Source organism: Rhinoderma darwinii, chromosome 8, assembly GCF_050947455.1.
Source record: "Rhinoderma darwinii isolate aRhiDar2 chromosome 8, aRhiDar2.hap1, whole genome shotgun sequence".
Classification (NCBI taxonomy): Eukaryota; Metazoa; Chordata; class Amphibia; order Anura; family Rhinodermatidae; genus Rhinoderma; species Rhinoderma darwinii.
The window spans coordinates 31,029,126-31,051,453 of NC_134694.1; positions in this window are offsets into that span (position 1 = coordinate 31,029,126).

A 22,328-nucleotide genomic window follows, 5' to 3' on the forward strand; every position below is an offset into this window, starting at 1 on the left:
GTAGCTGTGATTTTTTTTTCTGACAATATTTATTTATTGTGCTTACAATTTCTGCCAAAGAAGGCGGGTATGGTTTTTCCAAAATTTGGCAATCTTAGATCTAGTCGTGATTAGGGTCTGTGTAGTCATAGTTCTTTGAATATATGAAAAGGTATCCAGTGAAAATAAATTTTAAACCGGCGTTAGGTCGCTTGTATAACCACATATCTGGACTCCAATTGCTGCTTATAGAAAAGATATTCTATTACAATCCTACCAAATGTGAAACATATTGCCTTTTTTTTTTGTGACAATGCCAAAATTTGTGTAATGACGGGGTAGGGAGACAGACAGGAGAGCCCTAATCTACCCGCCACTCAGTCCCTGCCTACTTGCAACGACCCGCCCTTTGCGACGGGGTACACCTGGGTGATGGTCCCTACACTCAATAGGTGCACGACAGACAAACAGACAAGGGTACAAAGAAGCCAGGGAAATGGGGAAGTTGCCCACGGGAACACTGTGAGCAACAAGCGAGGTGAACGAGCCGAGGCAAACCAGGAGATGAGCGAAGTACAAAAACGCAGAGCAGAAGAGTGGTCAGTAAAGCCAAGCTCAATAACAAGCAGAGAGTCAGTAGTTCAAGAAGCTGCAGCAGGGCAAGGAAACCAGCAGAGAAGAATCACAAGCAAAGGAGGAACAGGAAAGGCAGGTATAAATAGACAGAGGGCGGGAGCTAGCTCCGTCTGGCCAGGCTGTGATAGGCTCTCCCACTCCTAAGCCTGCCATCCTGAGTGGTGGAAGATGGAGTCAGTCTCACAGACATAGAAGCAGGTGCAGACTGATTACCTATGGGCGTTGACACAGAAGCTGAGTCTGGCAGATCCTTTACAGTACCCCCCCCCCCTTTTATGAGGGGCCACCGGACCCTTCCTAGGTGGACCTGGTTTATTGGGGAAACGAAGGTGGAACCTCCTGAGCAATACCTTAGCGTGAACATCCCGGGCGGGTACCCAAGTCCTCTCCTCAGGCCCGTATCCCCTCCAATGGACCAGGTATTTCTCCAACATTCTGCACTCAATACCCCATAATGACAAAGTGAAAAAATTTAATTTTAGAAATGTTAGCTAATTTATTGAAAATGAAAAAGCTGAAATTTATGATGTACACAATAAAAATTCTGCTGCACTGAAAGTTCCCAAGAGCACAGTGGCCTCCATAATACTTAAATTTATGAAGTTTGGAACAGCCAGGACTCTTCCTAGAGCTGGCCGCCCCACCAAACTAAGTAATCAGGGGAGAAGGGCCTTGGTAAGAGAGGTGACCAAGAACCCAATGGTCACTCTGGCTGAGCTCCAAAAATCCTGTGTGCAGATGGGAGAAACTTCCACAAGGTCAACCAAACAAACCCCTCTTGGTCATTATTTACCCACTAGGTGATAAAGTTGCCAATCTGTTTGCTAATAATGTGTAATATACTTTAAGGTTCATATTTAGTAACGAGATTGGATGATAATTGTTGGGTTCATCGGCAGTCTTCCCTGGTTTGGGCAGTGTGGCTATGATAGCTTGAAGCAGCTCTTTAGGAAGGGTTCCTTTTTCTATTATAGTTGTGAAAGTTGGCAATATATGAGGAGCTAACGTAAGATGAAAATATTTAAAATATTCATTTGTAAGTGTAATGACAGGGTAGGGAGACAGATGGAGTCAGTCTCACAGACATAGAAGCAGGTGCAGACTGATTACCTATGGGCGTCGACACAGAAGCTGTGTCTGGCAAATCCTTTACAGTACCCCCCCCCCCTTTTATGAGGGGCCACCGGACCGTTTCTAGGTGGACCTGGTTTATTGGGGAAACGAAGGTGGAACCTCCTGAGCAATACCCCAGCGTGAACATCCCTGGCGGGTACCCAAGTCCTCTCCTCAGGCCCGTATCCCCTCCAATGGACCAGGTACTGGAGGGAGCCTTGGACCATCCTGCTGTCCACATTCTTGCCCACCTCGAATTCTACCCCATCAGGGGTGAGAACAGGGACCGGAGGTTTCCTCGAGGGAGCCAAGGACAGGGAGCAGCGTTTAAGGAGGGAGGCATGAAAGACGTCGTGCACTCGAAAAGACGGGGGCAACTCCAGTCGGAAGGAGACAGGGTTAAGGACTTCAATGACCTTGTACGGCCCTATAAACCGGGGAGCAAACTTCTTGGACGAGACTTTAAGGCGCAAATTTTTAGAAGATAGCCACACCAGATCCCCGACCACAAACAAGGGGTTAGCAGAACGTCTTCTATCTGCCTGAGTCTTTTGTATGCTCTGGGACGCCTCTAGGTTATTCTGAACCTGGGCCCAGACGGTGCACAGTTCCTGATGAACGACATCTACCTCGGGATTGTTGGAACTACCAGGTGAAACGGAGGAGAACCAAAATTACAGAAAAAGGGGGAGACCCCTGATGAGTTACTGACCCGTTTATTAAGGGAAAATTCGGCGAGGGGAATGAATGAGACCCAATCATGTTGACAGTCAGAGATAAAACACCTTAAATATTGTTCTAGAGACTGATTAGTCCTCTCCGTTTGGCCATTAGTTTCAGGATGGAAAGCCGAGGAGAAGGACAGATCAATCTCCAACTTTTTACAGAAGGCTCTCCAAAACAATGAAATAAATTGTACCCCTCTGTCAGAAACAATATTGACAGGAACCCCATGGAGACGCAGGATGTGTTTGACAAACAAGGTAGCTAACGTCTTAGCATTGGGTAGTTTCTTGAGGGGCACAAAGTGGCACATCTTACTGAAGCGGTCTACTACAACCCACACCACCGACTTGCCTTGAGATGGAGCCAAATCGGTGATAAAATCCATGGAGATATGGATCCAAGGTCTCTGGGGAATGGGCAAAGAACGTAGTAAGCCTGCTGGTCGGGACCTGGGAGTCTTGGACCTAGCACAAACCTCACAAGCGGCGACGTAGGCCTTAACGTCTTTAAGCAACCCAGGCCACCAGTAGTTTCTGGCAATGAGGTGCTTGGTACCCAGGATGCCTGGATGGCCAGATAGTGCAGAGTCATGATTTTCCCTAAGTACCCTTAGCCGGAGTTGCAGGGGAACAAACAGCTTGTTCTCAGGAAGGTTCCCGGGAGCTGAACCTTGATCAGCCGCAATTTCGGAGACTAAATCAGAATCAATAGAGGAAATGATTATACCTGGAGGCAAAATACAAGCAGGATCTTCCTCCGAAGGAGGGCTGGCCATGAAGCTACGCGACCGTTACCTGGTGCCTAGCCCCCTCCTGGAAGTGGCGCCACTCTTCATGCCCATTTAATGGCTAAGAGTTCGCTGTTGCCAATATCATACTTACTCTCAGTGGGTGAGAACTTCCTGGAGAAGTAGGCACAGGGACGGAGATGGGTGAGGGACCTGGTACCCTGGGACAAGACAGCACCCACTCCCACCTCGGAGGCGTCAACCTCCACAATGAATGGCTCCATTTGGTTAGGCTGAACCAGCACTGGGGCCGAGATAAAGCACTTCTTAAGGACCTCAAAAGCTTGGACAGCCTCAGGAGGCCAGTGGAGGAGATCAGCACCTTTGCGAGTGAGATCCGTAAGAGGCTTAGCGATGACCGAGAAGTTAGCAATAGATCTCCTGTAATAATTAGCGAATCCCAGGAAGCACTGTACCGCCTTCAGGGAGGCAGGTTGGTCCGATTCCGCCACAGCCTGGACCATGGCGGGGTCCATGCGGAATTCATGAGGAGTGAGGATTTGACCCAAAAATGGTATCTCTTGCACCCCAAACACATATTTTTCGGTCTTAGCAAACAGTTTGTTTTCTCGAAGGACCTGGAGCACCTTCCTGACATGCTCAATGTGGGAGGACCAGTCCTTGGAAAACACAAGTATGTCATCAAGGTACACTACAAGAAATACCCCCAGGTAGTCTATTAAAATCTCATTTATGAAATTCTGGAAGACCGCGGGAGCATTACACAACCCAAAGGGCATGACGAGGTATTCGAAATGACCTTCGGGCGTGTTAAACGCAGTCTTCCACTCAACCCCCTCTTTGATGCGGATAAGGTTATAAGCCCCCCGTAGATCAAACTTAGAGAACCATTGGGCCCCCTGAACCTGATTGAAGAGATCAGGAATCAAAGGAAGGGGGTTCCTTACAGTGACCTTATTCAAGTTCCGGTAGTCGATGCACGGCCTAAGACCACCATCCTTCTTCCCTACGAAGAAGAAGCCAGCACCTACCGGAGAAGTAGAGGGGCGAATGTAACCCTTGGCCAGGCATTCCTGGATATACTCTCTCATGGCTTCACGTTCGGGACAAGAGAGATTGAATATCCTACCCTTAGGGAGCTTAGCTCCTGGTACCAAATCGATTGCACAATCGTATTCTCTATGAGGAGGTAACACTTCGGAGGCCTCTTTAGAGAAAACATCAGCGAAGTCCTGAACAAACTCAGGTAGAGTGTTCAGCTCCTCAGGGAGAGAAATAGAATTAACAGAAAAACATGACGTCATGCATTCATTACCCCATTTGGTAAGATCCCCAGTATTCCAGTTAAACATGGGATTATGGATCTGCAACCAGGGAAGGCCTAAAACCAAATCGGACGATAATCCCTGCATCACCAGTACAGACCACTGCTCCAAATGCATGGAGCCAACAAGGAGTTCAAAAACAGGGGTATGCTGTGTAAAATAACCATTAGCAAGAGGAGTGGAGTGGATACCCACTACCGGGACAGGTTTAGGCAAATCAATCAATGGCATAGCTAGAGGCAAATTCCACAGACATAATATTAGCAGAAGACCCTGAATCCACGAAGGCACTGCCGGTAGCAGACCTACCACCAAAAGAGACCTGAAAGGGAAGCAAGATTTTATTAGGTTTCATCTTTACGGGAAATACCTTTGCGCCCAAGTGACCTCCCCGATGATCACTTCTTCCGGCTGCTTATTATTATGCCTAGGACAGTTGTTCACTTGATGCTTGTCATCCCCACAATAGAAGCAGAGACCCTTCTTCCTGCGGAACTCTCTACGTTGTTGGGGGGACACGGAGGCCCCGAGTTGCATAGGTACATCCGAGTCTTCCGTGGAAGAACGACGCAACGGAACCTTGGGAGGCATCATGGGGGAGTCAGAGGAGGAGGCACAAAAACGTTCAAGTCGTCGTTCCCTGAGACGTCGGTCAAGTCGTACCGCTAAAGCCATAACCTGATGTAGGGAGTCAGCAGAGGGATAGCTAACTAGCAGGTCTTTCAGGGCGTTCGACAGACCCAACCTAAACTGGCACCTCAAGGCAGGGTCATTCCACTGAGAAGCTACACACCACTTCCTAAAGTCAGAACAATACTCCTCTACAGGTCTCTTACCCTGACGTAAGGTCACCAGCTGACTCTCGGCAAAGGCAGTCTTTATCAGTCTCGTCATAAATGAGCCCGAGAGCAGAAAAGAAAAGATCAAGGGAGGAAAGTTCAGGGGCGTCAGGAGCCAAGGAGAAGGCCCATTCTTGGGGCCAGTCCTGGAGCCGGGACATAATTATACCCACCCGCTGGCTCTCAGAACCTGAGGAGTGGGGCTTTAAGCGAAAATAGAGCCTACAACTCTCCCGAAAGGAGAAAAAAGTCTTCCGGTCCCCTGAGAACCGTTCAGGTAACTTGAGGTGGGGTTCGAGAGGTGAGGTGGGGGGCACTACCAGGGAAGCATCACGCAAGTTGTCCCTCTGAGCCAGGGCCTGGACCTGTAGGGAGAGGCCCTGCATCTGCTGAGCCAGGGTCTCAAGGGGGTCCATAGATGTGTCAGGGACCAGGGTAGACTAGGTATATGGGCCTGTGATTATGTAATGACAAGGTAGGGAGACAGACAGGTGAGCCCTAATCTACCCGCCACTCAGTCCCTGCCTACTTGCAATGACCCGTCCTAAGCGACGGGGTGCAACTGGGCGACGGTCCCTACGCTCAGTAAGTGCAAGACAGACCAACAGACAAGGGTACACAGTAGCTAGGGAAAACGGGGCAGCTGCCCACGGAGACACCGTGAGCAACAAGAGTAGTGAACGAGCCGAGTCAAACCAGGAGAGAACGAGGTACAAAACGCTGAGCAGGAGAGTGGTAAGAAAGCCAAGGTCAATAACGAGCAGATGATGAGTAGTACAAGCAGCAGCAGCAAGCCAGGAAACAAGCATAGAAGAATCACAGGCAAAGGAGGAACAGAAAAGGCTGGTATAAATAGACAGTGGGCGGGAGCTAGCTCCGTCTGGCCAGGCTGTGATAGGCTCTCCCACTCCTAAGCCTGCCATCCTGAAGGTGGAAGATGGAGTCAGTCTCACAGACATAGGAGCAGGTGCAGACTGATTGCCCACGGGCGTCGACACAGAAGCTGTGTCTGGCAAATCCTTTACAGTAAGGCTATCAGGGCCAGGGGATTTATTGTTCATTATTTTAGGTGTTGATTCAGGTGTGGGTTGTGGAGTAGATAATTTAATGAAGCATAGTAGTTTGCCAATGTGTTGACTATTTCTTTAGGATTTTGAATTTTCGCATAAAGTACAAACCCTAACACCTTGCCAGTAGAATTTAGCATCTTTTTTTTCTCCTATTATATTCAAATTTAGTTTGAGTTTTGCAGCTGGTAAAGTTGGGATGGATTGCTTTTATGTTGGTTTCCTAGTGAAGCTATTTTAGTGGTAAGATTTTGAGTTTGTGTTAATCTAGCTTTTTTATCCTTGGCCGCTAATTGGAGGAAATTACCTCTGTTACAGGCCTTGTGAGTACACCATACCGTTAGAGGTGACATCTCTGGCATACATTTTAGATTGAAGAATTCAATAAGGGCTTTTTCTCTTGATTCCATAAATTGAGGGTTTGAAATTAAGTAATTATTCAATCTCCACAGTGAATATGAGGCGTCGTTAACATTTTCTGAGATTTGGATGGAGACCGGAGCATGGTCTAACCACGTGATCCAGAATAGGTTCTTTGTACTAACCAATTATCTACAATTATTAGATCTATTCTAGAATATGCTTTGTGGAGGTTTAAATAGAAGGTGTAGTTCTGTTATGATGCATTCAACGCTCTCCATGAGTCATATAGTTCTTCAAAACCTGTGAAAATGTATTATCTACATTTTTAGTGGGTTAGGAGGACTTGTCCAAAACTACCATATTGAAATCCCCACAGAGTAATAAGGATCTGTGTTTAACAGAATTAATTACAGTGGTTATATCTCTTATAAAAGAACACTGATGCATATTGGGAGCTTATATCGAGACTAATGTATATGGTCCATTATTTATTGAACGCATTAAGATAACATATATTTCTTTACCAATTTTGGAATTCAAAAGTTGAAATGTTAATATACAGGAAATGTTATGTTTTAGTCTAATAATATCTTCATTGTTTAAATGTGTTTCTTGTGCACAAATAATGTCGCGATTTAAAGAAATTGCTGTCTTCCGAAAAAAAAAAAGAGATTGTTTCATAGGAATATTTAAGCCTTGTATATTGAGCATAGATATCTTAAATATTATATTGTAGAAAGGCATTGTTGCTGTCATACGATTCTAATGGAAATAAATAATATACACTTTTAAATTGTGCATCAATATATTTAGTGTCACACTAAAGTATAGAGTAAAACAAATAACATAACATGTTAAATAGCATTAAATCACAAATTGTGATCTTCAAGGGTAAAACGATAGTACAAGTCCAGTTCTATGTGAACAGGGTATTGCCTTCTTAAAAGGGAGTGTGGCCACCGCGGGCCAACAAATTTATTCTAATTTACGACATAAAACTGGCGTAAATTATAGTGGAAATCTATGCCAAGCTCCTAGCTGGCGTAGATTTCACCCTATTGGGCCACCCACCGCCCAGACTACCCCCCTTGCCCCTTCCATTAGACAGTTGAATAACTAAAATAGAATAAAATAATAAAAAAAAATATGCTCTTTTCCCCTCATGCTCCTTCCTTACTGCAGCGCTGTTAGTACCAGGACCTGACGTCGGGCATTGTGTGCGATGCAGCACTGATGACGTTGAAGTGCTGCGTCGCATATAAGGTCCTAACGCTGCTCGACGTCAGGTTTTTGTATGAGCAGCTATGCAATGATGAAGGAGCCGGAGAGGGGAGAAGAGGAGCAGAAGAGCGCTGAGGTGAATATGTGTGAGTTTTTTTGGCCGAAGGGGGAAAATGTTTAGCGTATGGGCTTTTGCCTCTTAATAAATATGTCAGGGTTTACTGCAAATTTTCAGTCTATTTAGACTGTCGTATCTCAATACATTCCCCCCATTGTGTGAGAAATCCCATTCTTGGTTATTAGTAGCTTGACTGGGTTTCCCCATTTGTAGGGAATGTTCTGCTTTCTTACAATTTTGGTAGCTGGTGCAAATTCTATTTGTCTATTTAAAGTAACTGCAGAGAGGTATGAGAATACCGTAATGTTCTGAAAAGGCTCACAGATATTTTTTGCTAAAATTGCAACTTTTGGTAAAAATGGATCGTCACTATTACGTCTCTCAGTGCTGTGTTCAGGACACTTTTGGGTTTATGGTTGCGGTGAGTTCTGTTGATCAGAAGATCTTTCTGCACAGAATTAGGTCGAAGCTCAACAAAATAGTCTGTGAGACACTCTTTTAGTTGTTCAGGATCAACGCTATCAGGAACTCCCTGAAATCTCTGGTTATTCGTACTGGATCTGTCTTCCAAATCCTCTAGCTTCAACTTAATAGCTGTGGTGTCATCCTCAGCTTCATTATGTGCGTCAACAAGAAGATTATGTGCATCAGTAAAAACCTATTTTTCTTCAAGATGTGACGTTCTGTCTTCAATTTGAGATATTTCAGCTTGTCAAGTTTCGCAGAATGTATCCACTTTCGTCAGGAGTGGTGTGACGAAGGGGCAACATCCTGAGAAACATTGAACTCCTTGTTTTTATATAGTTTTATTTATTTATCCATTCAATAAAAAAATAACTTCTGATTGCTGAGTGTGGCTAAGTTTATTACTACCGACGGATATTCACAGCCCATCGGACTGACACGATCTAGAGATCAGGACATCTTGGAATACAACAAGACCACTAGTACATCGTCTGCATATCATAGACAGGGAGGACGGTAGATCCAACCACGGGGCCCACAACTGAAGACCACACTTTGCCATATGTGAGTACATTATTTCTATACTGCACTAATACTGCCTATATATTACAAAATGGCACAGGCATCCTTTGTTTGATACTTTATAGATTTTCTGTGGAAACACCAGATTTTTTTTACACACCGGCAGATATAGGTACATCCAGAACACCTTTACGAATTTTACAATCCCAATCCACAATTTACAATACACTCCACATCATTTCTCTTTTCCTCGATCTGCCCATGTTCCTGCAGTAACATATTCAGTCGTAGATCAATTGGGCAATTCTCTGGCAGGTATAGATATGCCGAAAATCAGTTTTAAAGCGTGGTGAGCTGCTTGTAATACTTCAAGCTACAATCGCCCAGCTCGGCATCAGACCACGTCCTCCCCTAGCAAAAATATTTCATAATTTAGACATAAAAATATCTATATAAAAAAAAATTAATTTTTTTTTTGGCATAACAAAAGAGATTAGATAGATTAGATTTTAAGTATACCTCGGATGGAAGGGTGTAACGTATGGCACTTTAGTAACGGTCTAAAGAATTTGTATTCAACATATGATCTTGAAGGCAGTAGTGTAACTTAAAGCTCCTGGGCCCCAACGTAAAGATGTATAACAGGACCCCCACCTACCATGTGCCATTTATAATACTGGTGTCTTCTTATGTGGAAGAGGGGCCTCCGGGCCACGTCAGGAACCAGGGCCTAGGTGCGACTGCTACCTCTGCAATCACTATAGCTACGCCCCTGTTTATGGGGTAACGCCGATATTCAACTTGCCTTTAAAGTTTCACTTTCCTCTGTAAGGCACTGTTCTCTACTAGCCTGCAGTTGATGTTTTTGCAGGCTATGACAGCCTAACACTTCAGCTTTGCTATGGTGAGACATAACTAGTGACAAACCACACATTGGTTCACGTTCATTAAAGAGTGTATGCCAGGTTTGACGTGCAACATTCTAGCAGTCAAATTTGCTACTTTTCTTGTCACCAAATTTGAAAAGTGACAAGTATTTTGGGCATGGTCTCTAAAGATAGGTGGAAATGTTACAAATTTTGACCCAGATATACCACCTTTAATAAATTTGGCGCAAAGCACTCTAACTGCTGCCTTTACTTAGAATAGTTTTAAAAAAAAGTCTTAGCTAATGTGGTTCTTTCTACTATTTCATACTACTATGTGTATAGACAGGATAGTCAACGATATAGGATGTTATTGAGAGCTGGGCAGAAAGAGGCAACAGAATACGTAGAAGAAGGGATCAGAGGGATGAATGCACAGTACCAGGGTTCAAGCAATTTTAGAAAAAGCTATATGGTTTTATAAGTGTAATTGTGATTTAAGTTGCAGCATTTTACCTTTTTAAAAAAAAGTGTTAGAGAATTATAGCGGTGGTGCTAACAAACTTTTGGGGTAAGACTATTTTGGATGTTCTTAAATTTTTCTTTATCGGACTGATTCAGGCATATATTTTTGGCCTGTGTTTTATCCACATAATGTTTTGCCCCTGATGGAATCTATTCACATTCCTGGCAAAAAATAGGTAAAACACTAAGGGTCAAAACTACGGCTGAATTGAAGCTCTAATTGGAAATGTTTAAAGCAAACAGTTTAGGATCAACTTCTTTATGTGAGCGTTCTCATTGTCATACTAAAGTACTATTAATCCTATCAACATTTTTATCTTTAATCATGAAATTTAGGAGAGATGGGATTGTCATTAAAGAGGATCTTTCACATCTCCTGACATGTCTATTTCAGTAAATACTTGTATTCCCATAAAATAACAATTCTAAAATATATTTTCTTAGAACTCTGTATCCTCGGTTTTTCCTCCTAGAATTTTTTTAATAAATTGACTACTGGGTGTTATCATTCCCCCGGTCTATCAATAGATACACGATTGGCCTTACAAAGAGCCATAACTTAATATTTTTCCATCGACATAGGGATATAAGGCCTTGTTTTTTGCGTGACGAGTTGTATTTTTCAATGGCTCCATTTAATGTACCATATAATGAACTGAGAAATGTTTAAAAAATATTTTGTAGGGTAAAATGGAAAAAAAGCAATTCCTATGTTACATGTTAACTTTATTCTGCAAGTCAATATGATTACAGCAATGACAAATTCATATCGTTTTTTTTATGTTTCAATACGTTTACCACATAAAAACAATTTATTGAAATATTCTGAATCCTCTAACTTTATTTATTTTTCCGTCGTTTGAGCTGCGTTTTTGGTTTGTTTTCATTGGTACCATTTTGGGGAACATATATGACTTTTTTATCACCATTTTTTTGGGACATTATTCACCATGCGGGATATAGAGAATTATATTTTAATCGTTTGGAACGTTTATATATATATATTTCTTAAAAATTGTATTAATTTTTTTAGTACCACTAGAGGACTTGAACATGTGATCATTGGATCGCTTGTACAATACACTGCAATACTTATGTAATGCAGTGTAATGTGCATTTTGAATCCTCCTTATTAAGCCCTGCCTCCCAAATGGCTGAAACGCTTGCTAGAGGTAGGGTAAATCAGTGGGAACATATTAATGTTGAAGATCTTCGTGCTTTCATCAGGGTAAACCTGTCAAATCAGGAAGTGTCTGGCATCTTGATCTACCACCCCTACCCTCTGCAGTTGACTGCCGGCTCTGCTGGTCTTCATCGTCATGTAGCTATTTAACACTGATTTACCCTATCACTAGCTAGCAGTGTTAGCCATTTAGGAGGTTAAAATCTGATGGCAGAATTCCTTTAACAGGACGAACAAGGTGACAGACCTGGGGGCATTCATTGGGCCTTCAGCTGGAAAGACACCCATTGAGACCCTGCGATTACATCGTGGGGGGTAATGATGAAATAATAGAGGCTTAGATGCTGTGGTTGCTATTGAGCGCGACATCTAAGTGGTTAAACGGCCAGGATCAAAGTTATCTCTGATCATGGCCGTCAAAGTAGTTAGTGAGCTGTAATATACAGCTGACACCTGCTGGGTATGGAGCGTACATCAAATGTTGGGAAGGAGTTAAAATGATGTTATTGAAACAAACATGTGAAGTGGTAACGTGAAGTGTAATATATACTCTGCGCTAATATGGTTTTCAAACCTTTCTAATATGCATGAATATGTAGTCAAATATTTTTGTGCAAGTCTTTGAGCATATATACTATATATGCATGTGTTTACCTACATTAGCTATGGATTAATGGTGAAAAATTAATCCCCTAATAAATATGCAGGATAGATATTAGAACTACTACAAGCAATAACATTCTGGAGAGGAAGGGGCTCAACATGAAACAGTTCCAGTAGCAAAATGTCAGTGGCTGTTGCTTGCTTTTCCTTCCTTACATCACGACATTGACCCTTTCCTGACCTAATTAACATAATCATAAGTTATTTCATTCCATCAGTGCATTTGTCTCCTGCTGCTGTGACCATGGCAATGATCTGCTGGCTAATAAACAGGGTATACATAAATCATAGAAGTCACACATAATCTCAAGGAGAAGCGCACACAAATAAGCCCCTATATGTTATAGGTGAATAACAGGAATTTTAGCAAAACATTTTTAGAAGATAAATATATCAAAAATAAAATTAGAATTTGTGACTATATCATTTATCATGATAACAGTATAGGATAATCTAAGTAATAAAAAAAAAAAATAGATCATACATTTTTAAAAATCTTCTGAAATATCATTTAGACAGTCCCCTTATCCCGTTCAGGAGATTCGTCAGGGAATGTGTTGAAATTCAATCTCCTCCTGATCAATAAAGATCTAGAGGAGAGCGGATCTGAAAGGATCTGAACGTGATGTGAAGGGATCTTAGAAAATAACGGCACCTCCAACACAAATGTGATGAAAGCCTAGCTGTGTGGCAGGCGTTATATAAGTTGTAATAAAATACATGTAGCACTACAACAGGCTCTTCGATGCTGACATTTCCTTTGACACTGTCATATTGGAACAAACAGGCACTTGCAATCACTTATATGGGAGGGTAATGTACAAGAGAACAATTGCAGTATTTAGGGAATCTAGAAAAACAGCCAAACATACAGTACATCTTCCTGAATCCTGAGCAAATGTTATGTGCTCCTGTCTATTGATGGAGGCCCATGTGCTGCATCCTCTACCTAAGGCCCCATGTACACGACCATCATTTTGATCCGCAAATACGGACCGTAATTACGGATCAAAGTACGGACCCATTCATTTCTTTTGCCCACAGACACCTTCCCGTATATTTACGGGAAGGTGTCTGGGCCGCAGAAAGGCTCCACAAAAAATAGGACGTGTCCTATTTTTGGATTTGACGGAATGTGCTCCTATACTTTACAATGGGAGCATGGCCCGCAAATGTGGGTGACTGTCCGCGGCCGGCCGTAGCCGTAATCACAAACCGGGATTAGTTACGGCTGTGTGCAGGGGGCCTTAGACATAAGAGCTGCCATGCTGTGATGTTTCCATATCTTAGAATCTGTATAGAAAATGCAATAATCTGGTGCTTTATTTGCCTCTGATATATTGAAAATATATTGTGTTGTATTTCCTTTTTTCCTCAACGTATCTTCAATTTTAGATTAACATATTTTTATTATGCGTCTTGAATTGGGCCCCAATTTAAAAATCTGTAATAGGTACCCCACTAACCATATGCCATTTATAATACTGGTGTCTTCTTGTGTGGCAGATGGGCATTTGCCCCCCTCAAGCACCAGTGCAGTGTGATTTTTACCTCTACACCCAAAGCACCTGGCAAGGTCATACCCCAGTGTAGGAGGGAGTGTCCACTTTCATTGGTGTCTGCACTTGAACCCACTGTCATTTCTCCTCTACAAAGTAAAAACTACACAGCAGATACATATATCTCATATTGGGAGAGGGGCAGTCCAGACACTTCTCTGAAGGTGCTAGGAGGACAGCTCTATATATGACATTATTTTTTAGCCCAACCATGTAATTTGTCTCTGCTAGGTCTCAAACTCAAGTCCTGCTGAATAGGACACAAATACACTAGAAGTGAGCCACAGGCTGTGCTGTTATCAATGGGGGGATTTTCTCTGTCTAAATACCTCAATCATACCCCAGGTATAATGTACTGGCAGGGGGGTATTAGGGGCCCGGCCAGTGGCGTAACTACCGCCGGAGGCCCTCGGCATGAGGGGGCCGGTGTCGCCCGCCTGCACGGGCCCCCACCATGGCCGGAGGCTCCGCTAGCAGCCGCTACGGCTGCTACAGCGCGACGCCACTGAACACTACGGCAGAGCAGGGAGGTATCTCCCCGCTCTGCCATTAAACAAAAGACATGTATCCCCTATCCACAGGATAGGGGATACATGTGTGATCGCTGGCATTGATAGGGAGAACGGGGGACTGAAAGTCCCCTGAAGTTCTCCATCACAAACCTCGGACTTCCGGGGTCTGTGTCGGCAGCTACGTAGAAATGAATGGAGCGCCGGTCACGCTTCTGCGCATGCGTGACCAGCGCTCCTTCCATTTTTATTGAGCTGCGTAGACGCCGGAAGTCAGAGGTTACTCATGGAGAACTTCGGGGGACTTTCGGTCCCCCGTTCTCACTATCGCTGCCAGCGATCACACATGTATCCCCTATCCTGTGGATAGGGGATATATGTCTTTTGTAGGACACACTGTAGGTCAGATTTTTTTGGGGGGGTTGGGGCTGTATGGCGTTACCTACAGGGGGGGCTGTATAGCATTACCTACAGGGGGGGCTGTGTAGCGTTACCTACAGGGGGGCTGTATAGCATTACCTACAGGGCAGGCTGTATAGTGTTACCTACAGGGGGGGCTGTATGGCGTTAGCGCCATACAGCCCCCTCTGTAGATAACGCCATACAGCCCCCACTGTAGAGAACGCCATACAGAGGCCCCCCTGTAGATAATGCCATACAGCCCCCTTTGTAGATAACGCCATACAGCCCAACCTGTGGGTGACGCCATACACCCCCCCCCCCCCCCGTAGAGAACGCCATACAGCCCCCTCTGTAGAGAGCTCCATACAGACCCCCCCCTGTAGATAACGCCATACAGACCCCATGTAGATAACGCCATACAGCCCCCTTTGTAGATATCTACAGAGGGGGCTGTATGGCGTTATCTACAGGGGGGCTATATGGCGTTATCTACAGGGGGGCTATATGGCGTTATCTACAGAGGGGGCTGTATGGCGTTCTCTACAAGGGGGCCGTATGGCGTTCTCTACAGTGGGGGCTGTATGGCGTTAAAGTTGTATATAAGAAAGTTTGTTACAATGTATCAGTCAATCATCTGTGAGCTAAACGCAGCAGCAGCACAAACCCCTCTCCTGTGCTGGACTCCAGGCAGATGGCTCTTATCTACACTGATACATTGTAACAAAACCATCAGCTGTGAAAGTAATAAGCCAGGACTGCTTTTAATGTTCTCATTCACAGACAGCAGGCAGAGATCTTGAAAATCATGAGGAACTGAAGCAGGAAGACAGAAAGCTGCAGAATATCATTATACAGTAGGCTGGGGTGCTGCACCACTCGCAGGGAATTTATACGTGTAAGGCTATGTTCACACAGAGTATTTTGACGCGGAAACCGCGTCAAAAACGGCCCGAAAATGCCTCCCATTGATTTCAATGGGAGGCGTCGGCATCTTTTTCCCGCGAGCAGTAAATGGGGGGCCCTGAAATTCCTGATGGCGGCCCTGTGTACTGGTATATACAGGTATAAAGAGATCTGCATATTAAATGTAGACAAAAGTGGAAAAGTAAAAGTTCCCCAATGGGACTAAAAAAAGTTTCTGGCAAAGTTTACACTTCTAAATAGAAAATGTGCCAAAAAAGTACAAAAGCATTTTTTGGCAGACACGTTAGCAAATAAATATCACATAACAGTAAATAACATACACTTATTTGGTACCCTTATAATTGTAAAAATATGTACAATAGGGCAAACACATAGTTGCATAGTTAGTACGGTCGAAAAAAAACATATCTCCATCAAGTTCAACAAAGGGAAGGGATGAAACAAGAATTCTACACATTGACATGGGAGCTGATATGTTTTCGTTCTAGGAAATTATCTAAACCTTTTTTTTTTTTTTTTTAACTTCTTTTTATTGAGTTTTTCCTTATAAAAAAAAGAATAATACTTCTGTGCATTTACAAGAAAACAAGGTATGACATTGCCCATACCCTGTTGAAATTACATATTTATACATATCATTACATGTTTTAAAACTCACAATCATGTACATTGGAAATGCAGTATGCCTTAAAATGCAGATTATACAATAAACTTGTTAACCTTCAACCCAACAACTGTGGTATTCTAATCAGTATCTTGTTTCACACTTCTTCTCCTATCCCTGCTCATGTCTCTATCCTATATGTATTTGTCTAATGTCTTGGCATTGTAACCTTCAGTTTCCCCAAGGTCCCCTTAATGTCTTCGGAAAGGTACCATTTAGTGTGTTGGAAACCCTCCATCATTTTTTCTATATCTGTGACGGACATTTGTACCAAGAACTGTTTCCATTTTTTGAAGAATTTTGCAGTTTTTTCCTCTTTGTGCAACAAGGCCTCATTCCTATCTGAATATAGATATTTTTTTATTTGTTGAGTTAGTTGGTCTAGTGTCGGTGCATTAGTTTCCAGCCAATTTTTCAGAATACATCTTTTGGCTATAAGTATTATTATGTGTACTAGCGGAGGTATGTGCTGCAAGGCCCCTTCCACTTCATTGTCTACTGACGCTGATGAATGAAATAACAGAAGTGTAGGATTCAGTGGTATAGATCCTTCCCAGAGCTTCCTAATGTATCTTAATATTTCTAACCAATATCCCTGAGTGGCAGAACACAACCATATGCCATGGTATAGATCCGTGTGCGGCTGGGCACACTTTGGACAGGAATGCAACCGATCCGATTCTCTGCTGCTTGGCGGTATGTTAAAAGCATAAATGGCTGCATGCATCAGTCTGAATTGCGTCTCTCTCCACACTTCATTTATAACATGCTTTCTCACTGTTTTCCACCCCTCTAGTATTTGCTCATTTATCTCTGGTGCTTTAAAGATACGTCTCCAGTATGGAAATTGATTTTTTTTCTCTACCTGTACATAAATACCTTTCATTGTCTGATATAATACCGATAAAGATTTCTTATGTGGATCTTCTCCTACTAGTGTGTCAAATGGATTATCAACAATTTCCTTTTCTAAGTTTCCCACCAGCTTTGTACAGAACGTTCTAACCTGCATATATTGCAGAAAATGCGTTTGCGGAATCCCATATTCACTGCCCAATTCTAACAACGTCTTCAATCTCGGCTCCGTCTCATGCAGCAGCTGTTTCACTGCGGCTACCCCATTTTGTTTCCATGTCTTAAATAGGCTACTGGTCATCCCTGCCGGGAATTGTATATGCGACCATAGAGGTAAGTATTTCGACAATTGAAATGAGAGACCCTGCTTTTTCCTCACCTCTTTCCAGCACATTATAGTATCACGTAATATAACTGACGATTTAACACTGCACGGGAGATTTGCAAGTTTTGTGTGCAATAAAGCTTGTAGATCCCATTTTCCTGCCAGTGCTGTTTCTAAGTCGTGATTGGAATAGTGGTTTGTCTTATGTATCCAGTCCAGGACATGTCGGAAAAGACTAGCGATGTTGTATCCCCTCAAGTGTGGTATGTTCACTCCCCCCTGCCAATGGTATCCCTGCAATTTTAGCAACGATATTCTGGGGCGCTTATTTAACCATATGAACTTTGTTACATCGGAATTAAAGGCCTTGACATCTCTATGCTTCAGCAGTATTGGCAGTGTTTGCAACGGATACAACAGCCTCGCAAAGGATATCATTTTGACTAGATGGCATCTACCGAACATGGAAAGCGGCAATGTCTTCCATCTCTGCAATTCTAGCCTTATTTTGTGGAAGATGGGTTCATAATTAAGGCGATATAAGGTTCCCGGGGTCCTCCCTATCTGTATCCCCAAATATGTTATCTGTGATTTCGCAATTTTTACACCCAGTTGCTGGAGGTGTCCGTCTGCTGCGTGATTATATTGCGTTAGACCTAGTAGCTCACTCTTGAGTGGGTTAATTTTTAGGCCTGCATATTGCCCAAATTCCTGAATCACTTCAAAGACCTTAGGCAGATGACTGGACGGGTGAGACAGGAACAGCAGAACATCATCTGCAAAAACCGCAGTTTTAACCTCCACTCCTCCCACTCGAACACCAGTATATATATGCCCATGTTCCAAGAACTGTATCAATGGCTCTAGTGCTAGATCAAATAGGAGCGGCGACAATGGGCACCCCTGTCTGGTGCCTTTATGTAATTTAAAAGAGGCTGATCTAATGCCCGGCGTACAGACCGCAGCCGTGGGATTGTCATATAGTGTTTTCAGGTAGACCCTAAAAGCCCCTTGTATGTTGAATTTATCTAAGACCATGTCTAGCCACCGCCATTCGACATTATCGAACGCTTTCTCAGCATCCAGCAGTACCAACGCTGGTTGGCTGTGTGACTCTGGCTGTGCTACTATACTATCCATGACTCCCAGAACTTTTCTGATGTTCGTGACTGCCGATCTACCCTTAATAAACCCCACTTGTGATTTCCCCACCAAGAGAGGCATCAGCTGGGCTAGCCTGGCTGCCATTATTTTGGAGACCAATTTGAGATCTTGATTTATTAAGGATATGGGTCTGTATGAGCCCGGTAGTAACAGATCTTTTCCCGCCTTGGGTAGTACTTTTATGTATGCTGTATTTGCTGCTGCTGGAATGGCCCCACCCTGTAATAGCGAATTGAAGTATGTTAACAGCGTCGGGGTTATTTGTTCTTGCAATATTTTATAAAATTCCGCCGGGTAACCATCCGGTCCCGGTGCTTTCCCTGTTGGTAGTGATTTTATAGTCCGTTGCAACTCTTCTAATGTTATTGGTGCATTCAATTCCGCTAATTGTTCCTGTTCCAAAGTAGGCATGGTGAGGTTGGTTAAGAACTGACTGCCCTGCGTGTCTCCAGGCATCTTTGTGGATGCATATAACTGTTGATAGAAAGCCTGTAACACAGCATTCATTTTTCCAGGATCAGTGTGAATTCTACCCTCGTGGTCCCTTAATTTAGTGATATGCGTGTGCGGTCTAAACCCCCTAGACAGTCCTGCCAGCATCCTTCCAGCTTTGTTTCCAAAACGAAAAAGTTTAGCTTCATAAAGTGATCTCCCAAACTTCTCCTTATTGTCCAACCATGTTTCAAAATGCCCCCTGGCCTCTATCCATTTAAGTTTTTTTTCCGTGACTGGGTTTGCTAGAAAGGCAGAATATGCCATTCTAAGGCTTTCACTACACTCCCTAAATTTCTGTTGTGTTTGCTTTTTCCTATACGTGACGTGTGAGATGAGTCTCCCTCTCAAGACAGCTTTAGCCGTTTCCCAAAATAGCGTCTGATCTTCAGTGTGCTCTGCATTGTCCGTCGCGTACTCTAACCACCACCCCCTGATCAGCTTTTGAAAGTCATCCTCTTTTGCTAGGTGGGCCGGGAATTTCCACTGAACAAATTCTCCCCTGGGATGTGCATCTGTCAGTACCAGTCGCACTGGTGCATGATCAGATATAATCATATCCGTGATATCTACCTGTTCTACACGTTGTAAGAGCTGTCGGCTTAAGTAAATGTAATCTAATCTAGACCAGGACTTATGATATGGGGAGTAATATGTGTATTCCCTATCGTCAGGATGTCTATACCTCCAGCTATCCGTTGTTTGCGTGACTTGTGAGAATTCAGGTAGAATGCCATCTGTAGCAAGTGTCGACGTCTGCACACTTCTCTTCCTGTCTTCCTCTATACAACTTACTGAATTAAAATCCCCCCCCCACTAACTTGAGTGCACATGTGTCCGCTAGTAGTGTAGTTTGCAAGCTCTGAAAGTAAGCGCGGTTATTTGTGTTGGGCGCATAGATGCTATATACACTAAACTCCCCCAATTGCGTGTCTAGTAGTACTTGTATCCTGCGCCCCTCCGAGTCTGCATTTTTCGATCGCAATGTGGCAGCAAAGTTTTTATTTACTAAAATCAGCACCCCATTTTTTTTCTTAATTGCTGGAGAACCATAAACCTGTCCCACCCAGAATTTGCGCATCCTACAAAAATCTCTTTCCTCTAGGTGTGTTTCCTGGAGTAAGGCCAGATCCACCTTTAGTTTTCCAAGATGTCGTAGGACCATTGACCGCTTGTGTGGGGATAAGAGCCCTTTAACATTCCACGTCACTACTCTCATAAAGGACTTTTATGGTATGTGTCTGTGATAGTGGGCAATATTCCCTTTTCCCATATGTGATGTTGTATTGTTGTATTGTGATAGGACATAGCTGAGGGATCTAAGCTCCCCATATTGTGAACCAATTAGCTTAACACGACTACCACTCAACCTTAACACCCAACTGTTAACCAACAATTTAACTCCCCCCGTCACCCTTGGAGAAACCCTTTTCTCCTTTTCAGTATTATTCAGGACTTCTCTTTTTTCTGCCATGTGTTTTCCTCTACCCTACTCTTGGGTTTGTCCTAAGCAGCATAACACGGTTAATAGAAATCACCATCACATCACCCGGCCACATGTTAGTACATAAGTCCATTCTGCACTGGTGACCGCAGCTTATCTCAAAATAACATTTGGTGTCACATATATTCCCTGTCAGGCAAAATAAAACATTTGTAACGTCCACCATCCGCAGTACTCACGACTCCCGTCTCTCGAGTACTCAACCAGTGTCCGGTTTTGGGTGGTTCCTATCCATGTCGCGGGGTCTGCGGCGGTCTTCGTTCTTTTGGCGGCTGGCCCTTCAGTTGCGCTACATTCTGCTGTGCGCTCCCTCTTGTAGAAGTTTCATCTGCTTTAGTGGACCCTGGAACAATGAGCATGTCCCTGTATACGGCCTCTGCTTCCTGATGATCTGTGTAGACTTGCAGTGTGCCGCTTGGTGTCGTTACTCTCAAAATCGCCGGGTATTGTAACTGAAACCTCATGCCTTGCTTGTGAAACGCTGTGCAGATTCTACTAAATAACTTGCGTTTCTTTGATACCTCCGCTGAATAGTCGCCAAACAACATGATGGTGACTCCATTTAATTTCACCGGGCCTTTTCTGTTTTTGTATAGTCGCAGTAGCGTTTCTTTGTCGGAGTAGTCTAGGTAGCGGACTATGACTTGTCGGGCTCTCTGCGGCTGCCCTTGGAGTTGAGTCGACTTCTGTCTGTCAGGTCCCACTCTGTGTGCTCTTTCCACTTTGCATGGACTTTCCATGTTCAGTATCTTCGGTAGGTCATATTCACAGATGCGTTTCAACTGCGTGGCCGGCACTGACTCAGGTATCCCTACCACACGAACGTTGTTTCGTCTCGATCTGTTTTCCAGGTCATCTATTTTGGCAAGCATCTTTTGTTTTTCGGCTACCAGCTCCTGCAGTGTGCCATGTGTGTCTGCTGCATCGTCCTCTAACATCGAGATTCTCTGCTCTGCTTCATCCAGCCGCTTGCCGTGCTGTACAACATCGCTCTGCAACGCCTTCAGGGAGGCCGATATTGTAGCAGCCAGGGTGTCCTGTATGTCAGGGGTGATGCGCTTGGCTACTTCCCTGGCCAGCTTTCTGTAGTTTATTGTCGTCGAGGTCCCCTCCCCCCCTTCCTCGTCCTACATTGAATCTTCTTGGCCTGAGGACGGACGACTCGCTGCCTGCTTGTCTTTCCGCGTGATCGGTGCCATGTTGCTCGGTAAGTAGTTAGTGCACAATGCCCTTCTCTTTGTGTGCGCCTCTGCTGGACCAGCGTCTGTTTTTCTCTGTTGTCTGAGCTACCGCCGCCGTGTGTGTTCTGGGCTATATTCAGGCACAAGATGGCGCCGCCTCCCTCTCTCTCTGCGCTGCCTCGGGGTCTTTGGCGCCAAAACGTTTTGACCGCGGTTCCCTGATCCAGCTACCGTTCCCGGTCCTTATCCTGTCGGGCTTCCTTATTTTATCACCTCTGGTGCTATGCGAGCAGTGTATCACTGCGTCTCCCCACCCGTTTACTGGATCACTCCACGGGCTCTACGGTAAGCACCGGGATGTTATTTTCAATATAGGGGTATTCGGTACTC